Genomic DNA, 12,992 nt, shown 5'->3' on the forward strand with positions numbered 1-12,992 from the left:
AGGCAGCTCACAGCCACCTGTGAACTCCAGCTCCAGAGGGCGCCCTCTTCTGGACTCCATGAATACCTGTACCCAGGTGCATATACTCACACAGAAGCACATATATGCCTATGATTTTAAAAATAATAAAACAAATCTTTTTTAACTTGTAAAAGAATAAGAAATCAGCTGGGCGGTGGTGGCGCACGCCTTTAATGCTAGCACTCGGGAGGCAGAGGCAGGCGGATCTCTGTGAGTTCGAGGTCAGCCTGGGCTACCAAGTGAGTCCCAGGAAAGGCACAAAGCTACACAGAGAAACCCTGTCTCAAAAAACCAAAAAAAAAAAAAAAAAAAAAAAAAAAAAAAAAAAAAATCAGAGAGAAGAGGCAAGCAAGACTGTAAGGGAAGCAGAGGCCAGCAGAGAAAGACAATATCACATCAGGAAGAGTAAAACGGGCGGGAGGGATAGCTCAGTGGGTAAAGGCGCTTGCTGCCAAGCCTAAAGGCCCAAGTTCAATGTCCAGGACCCTGTGGCAGGAGTGAACCAACTTGTAAGCAGTCCATTGACCTGTACACACTCTCAGCAATATTCATGCATGTGTGCTTACACACACACACACACACACACACACACACACACACACTTAATTAAAATGTAGTAACAAGGACAGGGGATGTAGCTCCATTCCATGATAACGGTGCAAATTTAGCTGGGAAATTGCTCTCCTACAGCAGAGGAAGGAGGTTCCTGAGGGCAGGGACAGGGTGGTTACATCAGAGCTTGTGGAGCTCTCTCTACATTTGACCCTGACACTCAGAGGTGCTGCCCATTTATGGAGGAGGCAGAAAGGAAGTTGGAAGGGGCAGAGAAGAGGCAAACACAGAGATGGCCAGACAGACACACAGCAGGGACAGATCCTCTGACCTTCTGGGACTGGCGCCCGGGAGACAGAAAGTCAAAGAGATTAAGTAAGGATGGAGAGCCTCCAGAATAACCCAGGGCTCAGCCAGCCGAAGGGTGGGCTGATGTTTCTCCTCAGTAGAATGAAACCCAGCTTCTGTCTCTAGGTCCTCAGAGCCCACTGCGACCCAGCCCAGCATCAGCATCACCTTGGCTCCAGCTGCCACTCTAACCAGTTCGTCACTGACCGGCTTCCCTCCCTCCTCTCATCCTGTATGCTAACCTGTTGCTGTTGGGAAAGGATCTCAACACGCAGGCCACGTAGGCCACGTAGGCCACGTACCTCCACTTCGAATCCTCCTAATCTTGGAAAGAGTCACCAGTAGCCAGCCCCTCCCCACATATCTCTGTTCTCCTACTCTGAGCTATTGTCTTCTTACTACCCACCACAAAGACACAATTATCTTCTGTTTGTTGACTGACTCTTCTCTACTACCCTCTCCCAGAATCTGGGCCATTGTCATCCTCAGTAACTGGTATGGCCTTATTTGACTGGGATTCGGCTCCAATCAAGAATTTACGTTATGGGGCTGGGCATGGGGACTGTTCTGGTTTGCTTTTCTGTGATAAAACACTGGCCCAGGGTCCCAGGCTGGATCAGGACCTCTGAATAGGTGAGACAGTTGATTGGCTTGATCAGTTTGGGAGGCATCTAGGCAGTGGGACCAAGTCCTGTGCTCATTTGCATGAGTTGGCTGTTTGAAACCTGGAGCTTATGCAGGGACACTTGGCTCAGTCTGGGAGGAAGGGACTGGACCTCCCTGAACTGAGTCTACCAGGTTGATCGCAGTCCTCGGGGGAGGATTTGCCCTGGAGGAGGTGGGAATGGGGGGGTGAGCTGGGGGTAAGGGGAGGGGGTGGGAGGGGGGAGAATAGGGGAACCCGTGGCTGATATGTAGAACTGAATGGTATTGTAAAATAAAATAAATAAAATAAAAAAAATTAAAAAAAAAAAAAACAACACTGGCCCAGTGCAGCCTGGGAGAAAAGAGTTTACTTCACCTTACACTTCCAAGTAATAGTCCTCTGTCACTGAGGGAAGGCAAGAACCTGGAGGCAGGACCTGAAGCAGAGGCCATGGAGGATCCCGCTTACTGAGTGACTCCCCATGGCCTGCTCAGCCTGTCTTCTTACACAGGCCAGGACCATGTGCCTGGGGAGGGACACAGCTCACAGTGAGCTAGGCCCTCCCACGTTAGCCATCAGTCAAGAAGATGCCCCACGGACAGACTGGCGGAGGCAGTTCCTCAGCTGGTGTCCTTCTTCCCAGGTGACTCTACTTGGCGTCAATTGACAAAAACTAACCAGCATGGCCGCCATGCCTGTCAATCTACAACCTAGCAGGGAAGGGAAGGGCAGAGGTGTGGAGTCGGGTGAATCTCTAGTTCCAGCCCAGCCTGAGCTACATACGTAGCGGTATCCTGGAGAGAGAGCAAGACAGAACAGAAAGAAATTTCCGTTACATTTCTTTTGTCACAATAGTACAAAACATCCTATAGGTAACAGGATTGGAAAGTTTAAGAAATACTTACTGGCCCGGGTGGTGGTGGTGGTGGTAGCGGCAGCGGCGGCGGCGGCGGCGGCGGCGGCGGCGGCGGCGGCGGCACATGCCTTTAATCCCAGCCCTCGGGAGGCAGAGGCAGGTGGATCTCTGTGAGTTCCAGGCCAGCCTGGGCTACAGAGCGAGATCCAGGACAGGCACCAAAACTACATGGAGAAACCCTGTCTCGAAAAACAAAACAAACAAACAAACAAACAAACAAACAAACAAACAAAAACCTGGTGGGGCTGAAAAGATGACTCAGGAGTTAAGAGCCTGGCTGCTCTTGCAGGGGGCTGGGCTTGGGTCTCAGCACCCTCATTCGGCTGACAATGGTCTCTAGCTCCAGTTGCAGGGGATCTGATGCTCTCTTCCGGCCTCCCCAGGCGCCGTATGCACGCGGTGTTCATACATTGCAGGCTTAACACTCATACACATAGCACTAAAATAAATAAATGTTTTACGATTCTTTTAAAAGCATATCACCCTAAAATATATTAGGAATTTGACCTGACTTTTAATTGGATCTTGACAAAGGACTCCTATCTCTTCTGAAGGACGGACCTATAAATATCTTTTGTACTTATTTTGGCTGGAGCATGTGTATGTATGCGTGTGTGCGTGCATGCATGTGCTCGTGTGTGTGTGTGTGTGTGTGTGTGTGTGTGTGTGTGTGTGTGTGTGTGTGCTGCTGTTGTTTTAAGCAAGGTCTCATGCAGCCCAGGCTGGCCTTCTGGCCTTGAACTTGCTTTTGCCCCCATGTTTCTGCTCTGTGTTCTGCCCTGCAGGCTGGGGTTGCAGGCATGCGCCCCCACACTTGATGAAGTTGGGCCTTTGGTATGTTTGGTTATTAGGTTTGCGTTAGGAGCTGTTCGGGCCTCTTTCTCTTGCTGGCCTCACAGCAGCCAACAGGCCCCCTGCTGTGGCTCTGAGTCTGTAAGCTTCAAGTCTCCAAAGGCAGTTTACTCTAACCAACCAGGGGCCGCAGGTGAGGCACCCATCTATCCTGTAAAACAGACACTCATTAACTGAAGGGCCCAATCTCTCTTTTGTCTCCTGGTGCTAGGGATTGGAGACAGTCTAACTACAAGTGAATATTATGGGCTTCTAACCAACTCAGGGCATGAGACTCTCTGAAACTTATATGAAGTGACACCATTCTCTCTCCCTACCCCCAGTTAGCCTTGTGGGCTTGAACTTGCTTCTGAACCTCAGCCATATCGTCATGGTATTAATAACTTCCCTAAATTTTGTTTTGTTTTGTTTTTTGTTTTTTCAAGTCAGGGTTTCTTTGTGTATCCCTGGCTGTCCTGGAACTCACTCTGTAGACCAGGCTAGCCTTGAACTCACAGAGATCTGCCTGCCTCTGCCTCCTGAGTGCTTGGGATTAAAGGTGTGACCCACCACTGTCCAGTTTATATCAGTTAGTCTTAATCTGCTTCCATTTCCTCCTTGAGCTTCCATTTAGAAACCTTATAAGGATCTCCCACAATTCTAGACTTCTGTGGGGCAGCAGGGTACGGGAGAAACAGGATCTCATGTGGTCCAAGCTATCCTTGAACTTGCTGTGGAGCTGGGGATGATTTTGAACTTCTGATCCTCCTGCCTCTGCCTCTCAGGTGCTGGGATTATAGGCATGGGCTCCCAGGCCCGGCACCACAGTTCTGCTTGGCTTTGGCCGGCCTGTCATTCCTCAAACTTTTTTTTTTTTTCTGTTTGACACTGAGGCCTGTGTCACACCAGCGTCACTCTGCCCAGAACAGACGGACAGGGTCCTGCCACGCCTGAAGTAGGTAAGGTTGTGTCCACACAGGCACAGTGCACACACGGCTGGAAAATCACCTTCCTGGCCCAGGACGCCCATCTTTCTGGAAAAGTACTGAACGATCCCAAACTCTGTAAGAATCCATTTCTTATAGCCCTGGGAAGGAACTGTGGAGCTGGGGAGGAGCTGACTGAGACCTGCCTAGTCTGGGGTGGATTCCCCGGGGAAGAGCTGGCTGGGTCCCATTGCTTGGCATCAGATGGACTCAGTGTACCAAGAGGCCAGGCCAGCCAGCAGCTTACCCAGTGTGTGTCTGGACTTGTTTTTCCTGCCTTTCGCTGCTCCCTTTAGAGCCTGGCTGAATGGCCCCAGTCTCTCTGTCCTGCCCAGCCAGCACTGGACCCCTCAGCGTCTGGCCAGCTCCTCTCCCACCCGCCTTGACAAACAACCCTCCTCCGGCTGGGAACCACAGCAGGAGGCTGTTTTCTCCCTCCTGCACCCCAGGATGCCTCTCCCTCATCTGGGCTGCCTTCCCAGGGCCTTGGCTGGGAACCTAGGTTAACTCATCCTTGGTTCACCTGAAGGAAAAGGGACTCCCAGAAGTTTTGTTTTTAGCAGGAAAATGTTTTCAAAACCAATTACTACCCACAGCTTGCCAGTTTACAGGACAGATAAATAACGGATGCTTATGGCAGACTTGGTAATTATGGGCAAATATTGGAAAGAAAGTAAATTTCCATCTGTGGGGACCAGGTTAAATAAAATGATGGTGAAGCTACATGACTGAACACTATTCAGTCCCCTAAAAGCCTGAGTCATACCCCAACAATAACAGCAAATGTTCTGGGAGAAAATCGCCATTTTCTATGGACAATATTCGCTTCACAGTTCCATTTTGGAGCAAAGACCAAGATGACTACTTGGCTTGTTAGATCAGATCACCTTTATTTTCACTCCTCAAATGTTTATTCCAAAGTCAAATGTGGCAACAGAACATCTTGTTTCATCCCAAACTCAAAGGTTTCTTGGGATATAAAGTCTTGGGACATTAAATGTTAAATTTGAGAAAATCCCAAGCAAAGACACGAGTGCCATTCCACCTTTAATAGCAATCAGACTTTTATATTTTAACTTTTTTTTTTTTTTTCAGGGTCTCACTGTGTATTCCCAGCAGGCCTAGAACTCACTCTGTAGACCAGGCTGGCCTTGAACTCACAGAGATCCACCAGCCTCTGCCTCCTGAGTGCTGTAAAGGTGTGAACCACCACACACGGCCTGGCACTTTACCTTGCAAAGAACAGGTAGAGAACTCCTAATTTCAGACCATGTTATTAAGCCAGCATAGTAGTCACAAGTGTACATGAACCAGTTGTATGCTTTAGGGGCGATTGCTTGTTGTTAAGATTTATTTTTAGTTTTATTTTTTTTTTTTTTTGGTTTTTCGAGACAGGGTTTCTCTGTGTAGCTTTGAGCCTTTCCTGGAGCTCACTTGGTAGCCCAGGCTGGCCTCGAACTCACAGAGATCCGCCTGGCTCTGCCTCCCGAGTGCTGGGATTAAAGGCGTGCGCCACCAACGCCCGGCCTATTTTTAGTTTTAATTATGTGTGTAGGCATATGCCCATATGTGCAGGTGCCTGAGGTGGCCAGAGGCGTCAAATCCTTTGGAGCTGGAGTTACAGGCCATCGTAAGCCTCCTGACGTGGGTGCGGGGAACTGAACTCAGATCCTCTACAAGAGCAATGTATTCTTAGCCAGCTCCATGTTCACTTGTTTTGAGATAGGGTCTCCCTACGCCCAGCCCAGGCTGGCCTCAAACTCTTATCTTCTGCTTCAGCCTCCTGAGTGCTGGGATGAAGGCATACATCACCATGGCCAGCACCCCACTTATTATTATTTTTTTTTCTTTCTTTTTTTGGTTTTTCCAGACAGGGCTTCTTTGTGTAGTTTTGCACCTTCCCTGGAACTCACTCTGTAGACCAGGCTGGCCTCGAACTCACAGAGATTCGCCTGCCTCTGCCTCCCCAGAGCTGGGATTAAAGGCATGTGCCATCACTGTCCCCCACTTATTTTTTGAGACCTGGTTCCTCACTGGAGGAGCTCACTGACTGTGCAGGACTGGCTGGCTGGTGAGACAAGTCACAATACAATATTATCCAGCCACTCAGACATGGAAGGACAAACCTGAGCTTTTCACATAATGTCTGTCAAGTAACATGTGTAGGGACTCCCTGCCCCCAGCCTGGGGAAGGGAGACTTAGTTCTCAGTCCCCCCCTTAAGTGAGGCTGGGCAGGAGACTTTCCTTCCTGAGAGCTGAGTATGGAAAGAGAAAAACAGTCGTTTTACAGGGAAGGAAAATGATACAGTCAATCTCAGTGCCCTCAGGTAACACGGTTAGTGCCAGGACACAGGACACAAGAGGCTCCTCCAGGACAGCACAGTAAAAGGGTATTTGCCCTCCCCCAGCTCCAGTATAATCCAGCAAACATGTTAGTCCACCGCACTAGTGAGACAGCTTATAAAATACCTGTCCAGTATTCTTCGAAAGTGGAAAATGAGAACATGACAAATGAGCTGATGACGTGGTGAGCCCCTGTGGCCCTGGACTAGGGTGGGGAGGGCAAAAGAATTTGGAGTTCAAGCCCAGCCTGGACTGTGTAATGAGACTGCTTCAGAGAAAAAGAAGAAACACGAAATGTAGGAAATGTCGGGAGTGAGGGCCGGGGTGTGGCTCGGCTGGCAGGGTGCTTGCCCCGCGTGCACGAAGCCCTGGGTTTCACCTCCAGTTCTGTCTGCCATGATGATGCATGCCTGTGATCCCACACACTCAGGACATGGAGGCAGGAGGATCGGAAATTCCAGGCCAACCTGAGCTACGTGAGCTCCTGTGTCAAACTGCCAGAGCGCCAATGTGAAGAGGTAAACGTGTACCCCAAGTGGAGCTGGGAGAGCAGGAAGGCTGACTAGGGGAGCTACTGGGTTCAGTGCGGCTCTGTCCAGCTCCAGACGCCCAAAGCACCTGCCACCACAGGAGGTTTGGTCTGCAGCGGAGGTAGAAGCTGAGGTGGCACTGGGAGGATCTTAGCCCCACAGAGGGGTGTGGCAATCGACGGGCTCCAGGCTGCTCATCCCCCAGTCTTCCGACCTCTCTTTCCTGCCATCCCTCACCATCTCTGTCTTTGTGGCCCTCTAAATTACTGGGTGCGCATAGGGACCACAGCTTCTGTTTATGTAAAACGGGAGCCACGTGGCCACAAACAGCTGCCTCTGGGAGGGCTATTTCCAAATTGAGCCTGGACTGAGGGCAGAGGTGGAGCCAGGCCCAGCATGGGATGCCAGTGATGGTGCACAGTGGAAAGATGTGGGGATGTGCTCTCGAGTGCGGAGCCCAGAAGCTGGTTTTGGTGGTGCACCTACAAGGCTGGGGACGTTGTGGGGTTATCTGCTCCACCAGGAGCCACAGGGTCAGGCTGAGGATAGACAGGGAACCCCCACCACGACCCCTTCTTGAGTGTCCTCCAGTTCTCTGGGTTCAGTGCATCGCCACATGAGGACCTTACTAGCTGGGCTAGGATCGGTGTGGCCCAGTGCCCCTTTGGCCTTTTCCACCTTTTCTCAGCTTTCTTTATGAAAAAGGCATCCAGAAGACTGGGCACAGTGGTACACACATGTAATTCCAGCACTGAGGAGGTTAAAGTGAAGGGAAGATCAGGAGTTCAAGGTTATCTTCAGCTGCAAAGCAAAGTCAAGGCCAGCCTGGAGTACCTGAGATCCTGTCACAGAAAAGCAGTGGTACTGAGAAAGAAAATATTGACCAGAGTCCCCGTTAATACAAGATTGTTTGATTTGGGATATTTATGGGGGATGGAATTTATAGGGGACAGAAGCTGGAGAGGGTGGCAGAGAGAAGAGGACTCTCCCTATGGCACCACCACTGAGAAGAGCTGGGCTAATGTCCACGTGTTGCAATTTACCAGCCCTAGGCATGAGGAAGGCCGAAGGTCAGGGTGGGCTTTCCACAGGAACCTCTCCAGAGCAGGATGCCTGCTCCAGGCTTTGTTTCTCACGGGCATCACACCAGGCAAGGCTGGGGGAGCACTCAACAGAAGCAGGGATACATGACCACCCCCACTGTCAACATTTCTGGCACCCTGCACACCCACAGACACACACAAACTCACACACACTCATGCACAGCCACATGCAGACATGCATACACACACACACACACACACACACACACACACACACACACACACACGCACACGCTGATGATAGAGAAAGTTTAAACCAACAGATTAAGGAAACTTCAGTCACTTACCTAAATTAAGTGAACACAGCCACCCTAAAACACAGAATTCTAAAAGCAGCCCCGATGGACACTCCCAAGAAATAACAGACTTGAACTGTGTAGAAGATAGGCGCTAATTAAAGGAGATGTCATGAAGAGGGCGGTGGCCCAAATGACCGACCCCCTCCCACATGGCACAGGGACAACCCTCCAGGCTCCAGTGTTTCATTTTCGTAGTCTCTCTCTCTCATTATCAACCTTCAGTTTTCCAACTGAAAGACAGCGTTCTCCTTGTGGAACTGACATCATAAAGAATCGTGAGAAGTCATCACTGTCGCAGGAGCTACGGTGGTGAGCCCCATGGTACAGATGCGGAAACAGTGTCACAGAAGAAGCCATCACCCTCCACCAGCCACAGCTACCCCGTAGCAGGGGAAGGATGTGAATACTGAAGACCAGAACACGCTGGCTGCAGGAGGAAAACCAATCCATAAAACCGAATCAAAGCTGGGTGCAGTGGCACCCTTCGATAATCCCAGCACCGGGGAGGTTGAGGAGAATCTTGAGTTGGGGGGGCGGCCAGCCTGGGCTACACAGTGAGATTCTTCCTTAAAAAGCAAACAGTTGGGGCTGGAGAGACGGTTCCATGGGTAAGAGCGCTTGCTACATAAACATGAGGACCTGAGTTCGGATCCCAGCAGCCATACCAAAAGCCAGGTGTGGCTGCATGCAGCTGTAACCTTAGTGCTATGGGATGGGCAGACAGGGTGGTTCGGGCTTGCTGGCTGCTGGGCTTGCTCTAGAATCAGTGAGAGACTCTGTCTCAAGGGAATAGAGCATCGAGTGATAAAGCAGGACACATGATGTCCTCCTCTGGACTCCTCATACACTCACAGGCATGCATAGCTGCATGTATAAGCAATACACGCATATGCACAAACAGTTCAGTGATAAAGTGCTTGTCTAGCATCTTCAAGGCCCTGGTTTGGTGGTCAAGATCAACAAAACAACCAAGTCAAGCTTCTTTATCTTGCATGTTTTGGGTGGATCAAATTGGAAGGGTCTATTCTATATTTTTTAAAAGATTCATTTATTTATTTTATGTATGAGTGCTCTATCTTCATGTATGCCTTTATGCCAGAAGAAGGTATCAGATCCCACTCTAGATGGTTGTGAACCACCATGTGGTTGCTGGGAATTGAACTCAGGACCTCTGGAAGAGCAGGCAGTGGTCTTAACCTCTGAGCCATCTCTCCAGCCCCAGAGGGTCTATTCTACATGAGTCTCCTGATGCCCTTGGGGAAACTTGGTGGCAACGGTGAGCAGCTTGAAAAACTGGAAACTGGGCCGGGCTGGGGCTAGGTTGGCATGCACAAAGTTCTAGGTTTGGTGGTGCATGCTTGCTATCTGGGAGGTGGAGGCAGGAGGTCCAGAAATTCAAGGCCATCCTTGACTACTTTCTGTGCTCCTTGACCATGTCTCAAAAACAAAATAAATAGGGCTGAGGGGATGACTCAGAGGGTAAGGGATCACATTGCTCTTTCAAAGGACCTGAGTTCAATTCCCAGCACCCACAAAAGGTGACTCACAACTGCCTGTAACTCCAGCTCCATAGGGACCCAACGCTTCTGGCTTCCAAGGTGACTTGAACTCAAGGCATATATCCACAGACAGACAGACATACATATATACACACACACTTAAAAATAAAATAAATCTTAAACAACAGCAACTGGGATGTTTGAGAACATCTGCCTAGTAACACCCTATCTCAAAAAGAAAAAAAACAAACAAAAAACAAAACAAAACAAAAAACTCTTGCAGGCCGCAAGAATATATTATAGAGATTCAGCTGTGTATTAAAGCTATATCTAGAAATCTCAAGGCATTTTTCTAGAGAAAGCCATCTATCATGGAATATTTGGTGTTATTCAGTTTTTAATATTTCAGCTGTCTTCCGCTATGAAATTCTTGTGGGCCTATATACTATTAGAACATTTGGCAAACAGTTCAGCTTCACACCTGCTGATCCTCCAGGTAGTTAGCTTCCCCACTGAGCCTAGGAGACAAGCAGGCTGTAGATGCATAGCTTTGCTTCTTGTGCACACGAAGCTCAGACCATCCCTTGCCTTCAGGCCTAGTGGCATTCCAGAGCTATTGACTCTTCACTCCAGGTGGAGTGAAGAGTGAGGCACAATTCCTGGGGGCAGAGAGTCACATGGCAAGGAGAAGAACAAGGCAGTTTTTCTGTAGAGGGTAGACAGAGCCGCATGGCCAGAGAAAAAAGGCAGAGATTCTGTAGATGGTAAGGCAGATCTCTTGTAGAGTTTATCAGGGCCAGGAGTAAGAAGCTAGGAAGGATAGATGGAGGGTGAGGGAACAGAGGATGAAGACAAGACCAAAAGCACAAGGCTTGGTGATTACTAAGGGCTATGAGGGGACAGAAAAAGTAGGCAGAGAGAGGATCTGAATGTCAGGACGGAACTGAAGCTGGGTAGACAGAATTTTGTCTTAGAGAAATAAAGTAAAAGGACAAAAGAGCTTGATGTACTTCGATTCTTTGCCTGAAAAAATAATTCTTGCCACTGGTAGTTTCTCTCCTGGGCCCCCTGAGAAGAATATTACTAAGGCTGGTCCTATAATACCAAACCAAATCAAAGACTTGGCCTTGGCAAGGGGGATGGATCACTGGGACTCACTGGCTAGACATTCTAGCTGGAGTAGTCAAACTCAAGGTTCAGTGAGAGACCATGTCTCAGATGAGAATTGAGGAAGATACCAGACATCAAGCTTGGGGATGGCTTCCCTTTTGAGGTGAGCTGGTCCAGTCTGCCTAGCCCATTGGAAACACCCAAGGCTTGAGATAGTGGTGCCTTTTAGGGCTAAGGGCTCCTTGGAGGCACCTTTGCCTCTTCTGTTCCAGTTGGAATCAGTACATTCAGCTGAGGCTCTTTGCTTTGTCCTTCAAGATGACCAAATCCGAAGCACACTGCCCTCTAGTGGCCAAAAAACACATACCAGGAGGCTTGGGAAGAAGCCCTTAGGCCCTAAGGGACCACAAAGGCTTGGTTGGTAGGCAGTTGATTGAGGATGTGATTTTATGCAGCTCTAGCTAGCCTAAAACTCTCTATGTACCTGAAGCTGGCCTTGCACTCCTGATCCTTCACTGTCTGAGTGCTGTGTCACAGGGATGTCCCTTCACATGATGCTACCACCTCTGCTCAAAGTGAAAGGATGCCTCAGTTCTGTCCCGATGAAGAAACTTCCTCTGGGAGAGATTACCTGACTAGTCCAAGGTTATGGTTGGCCGAGGGCAGAGCTAATCTTGTGCCAGGTCCAGCAGTATAGTACTCATTAAATGCCAGGGGATCCACCTTCAGTTCCCTTTACCCACCTAAGGGATCTCACAACTGCCTGTAACTCCAAGAGATCCAATGTCCTCTTCGGGTGTCCTCAGGTACCTGCATACACATGGCATATACTCACAGATACATACATACTCAAACTAAAATAAATCTTAAGGTTGGGCATAGTGGTGCATGCCATTAATCCAATCACTTGGGAGGCAGAGGAAGGTGCTTTTCTGAGTTACAGGACTAATGTCCTGCCTAAAACAAGTGAACAAACACGTAATAAACCTGCCTGTGCACATCGGTCACTTGCAGAGAGCCGGTTAGTTTTCTTCTGGCTTGGGAAAAATGGAATTCTGGTCAGTGTAGGCTGGCAAAAGATGCCACTTTTTTTGGGGGGGGGGTGGTGGTGAGGTGTGGTTTCCTCTTCCCAGCTCTCCCATCTGGGCCTGGGTCATGAGGTAATGACTTTGTCCAGATCACTAATTCTCCCCATAGTCTGAAATCTGTTTTGCTTATGTTCGAGGACATCTCAGACACCAAGTGTGACCTGCATGGTTTGGGGTCCATCGTGGTATCTCTCTGGTCCCCTGCTTGGCAGCAATATAACCCCTAAAACACTTTTTTTTTAAAGCTACACAAACGAAAACACTGTCTTGCTTTGCCAAGCAGCTCTGTGGAGGTGGTGCCCTTTGAGGGGAAGGATTTGCCATGTCTCCCTCCCTGATGCACGAAATATGTAAAAGCTTGTGAGTAGTGGATGCTTGCTACAGGATTTCTCTACTCCAAATAGTTCACACACTCTCACTGGTTCACTTTGTAACTGCCACCATCACAGACATTTGCGGAAGGCGCTGTTCTCTCCCAGGCCGTGAGCACTGAGAGGGTAAGCAGCCCGGCAGGGAGGCGCTGGAGCCAAACCCTACGGGGCAGCCGTTCTTCAGTGGCTTCCCATCCAACTGCTTCACAGTCTCGCTTCTTAAATGCAAGTCACCTAATAGCTTTTCAAGTATGGAGTCTCCATAGTGAGAAGAAAGGAAAATCACTGATCTGGCCCAATGACATTACAGAGAGGCCCAGAGAGGGCACTGGGCTGCTCAAGATCACA

Source organism: Peromyscus maniculatus, chromosome 8 (genome assembly GCF_049852395.1).
Source record: "Peromyscus maniculatus bairdii isolate BWxNUB_F1_BW_parent chromosome 8, HU_Pman_BW_mat_3.1, whole genome shotgun sequence".
Lineage (NCBI taxonomy): Eukaryota > Metazoa > Chordata > Mammalia > Rodentia > Cricetidae > Peromyscus > Peromyscus maniculatus.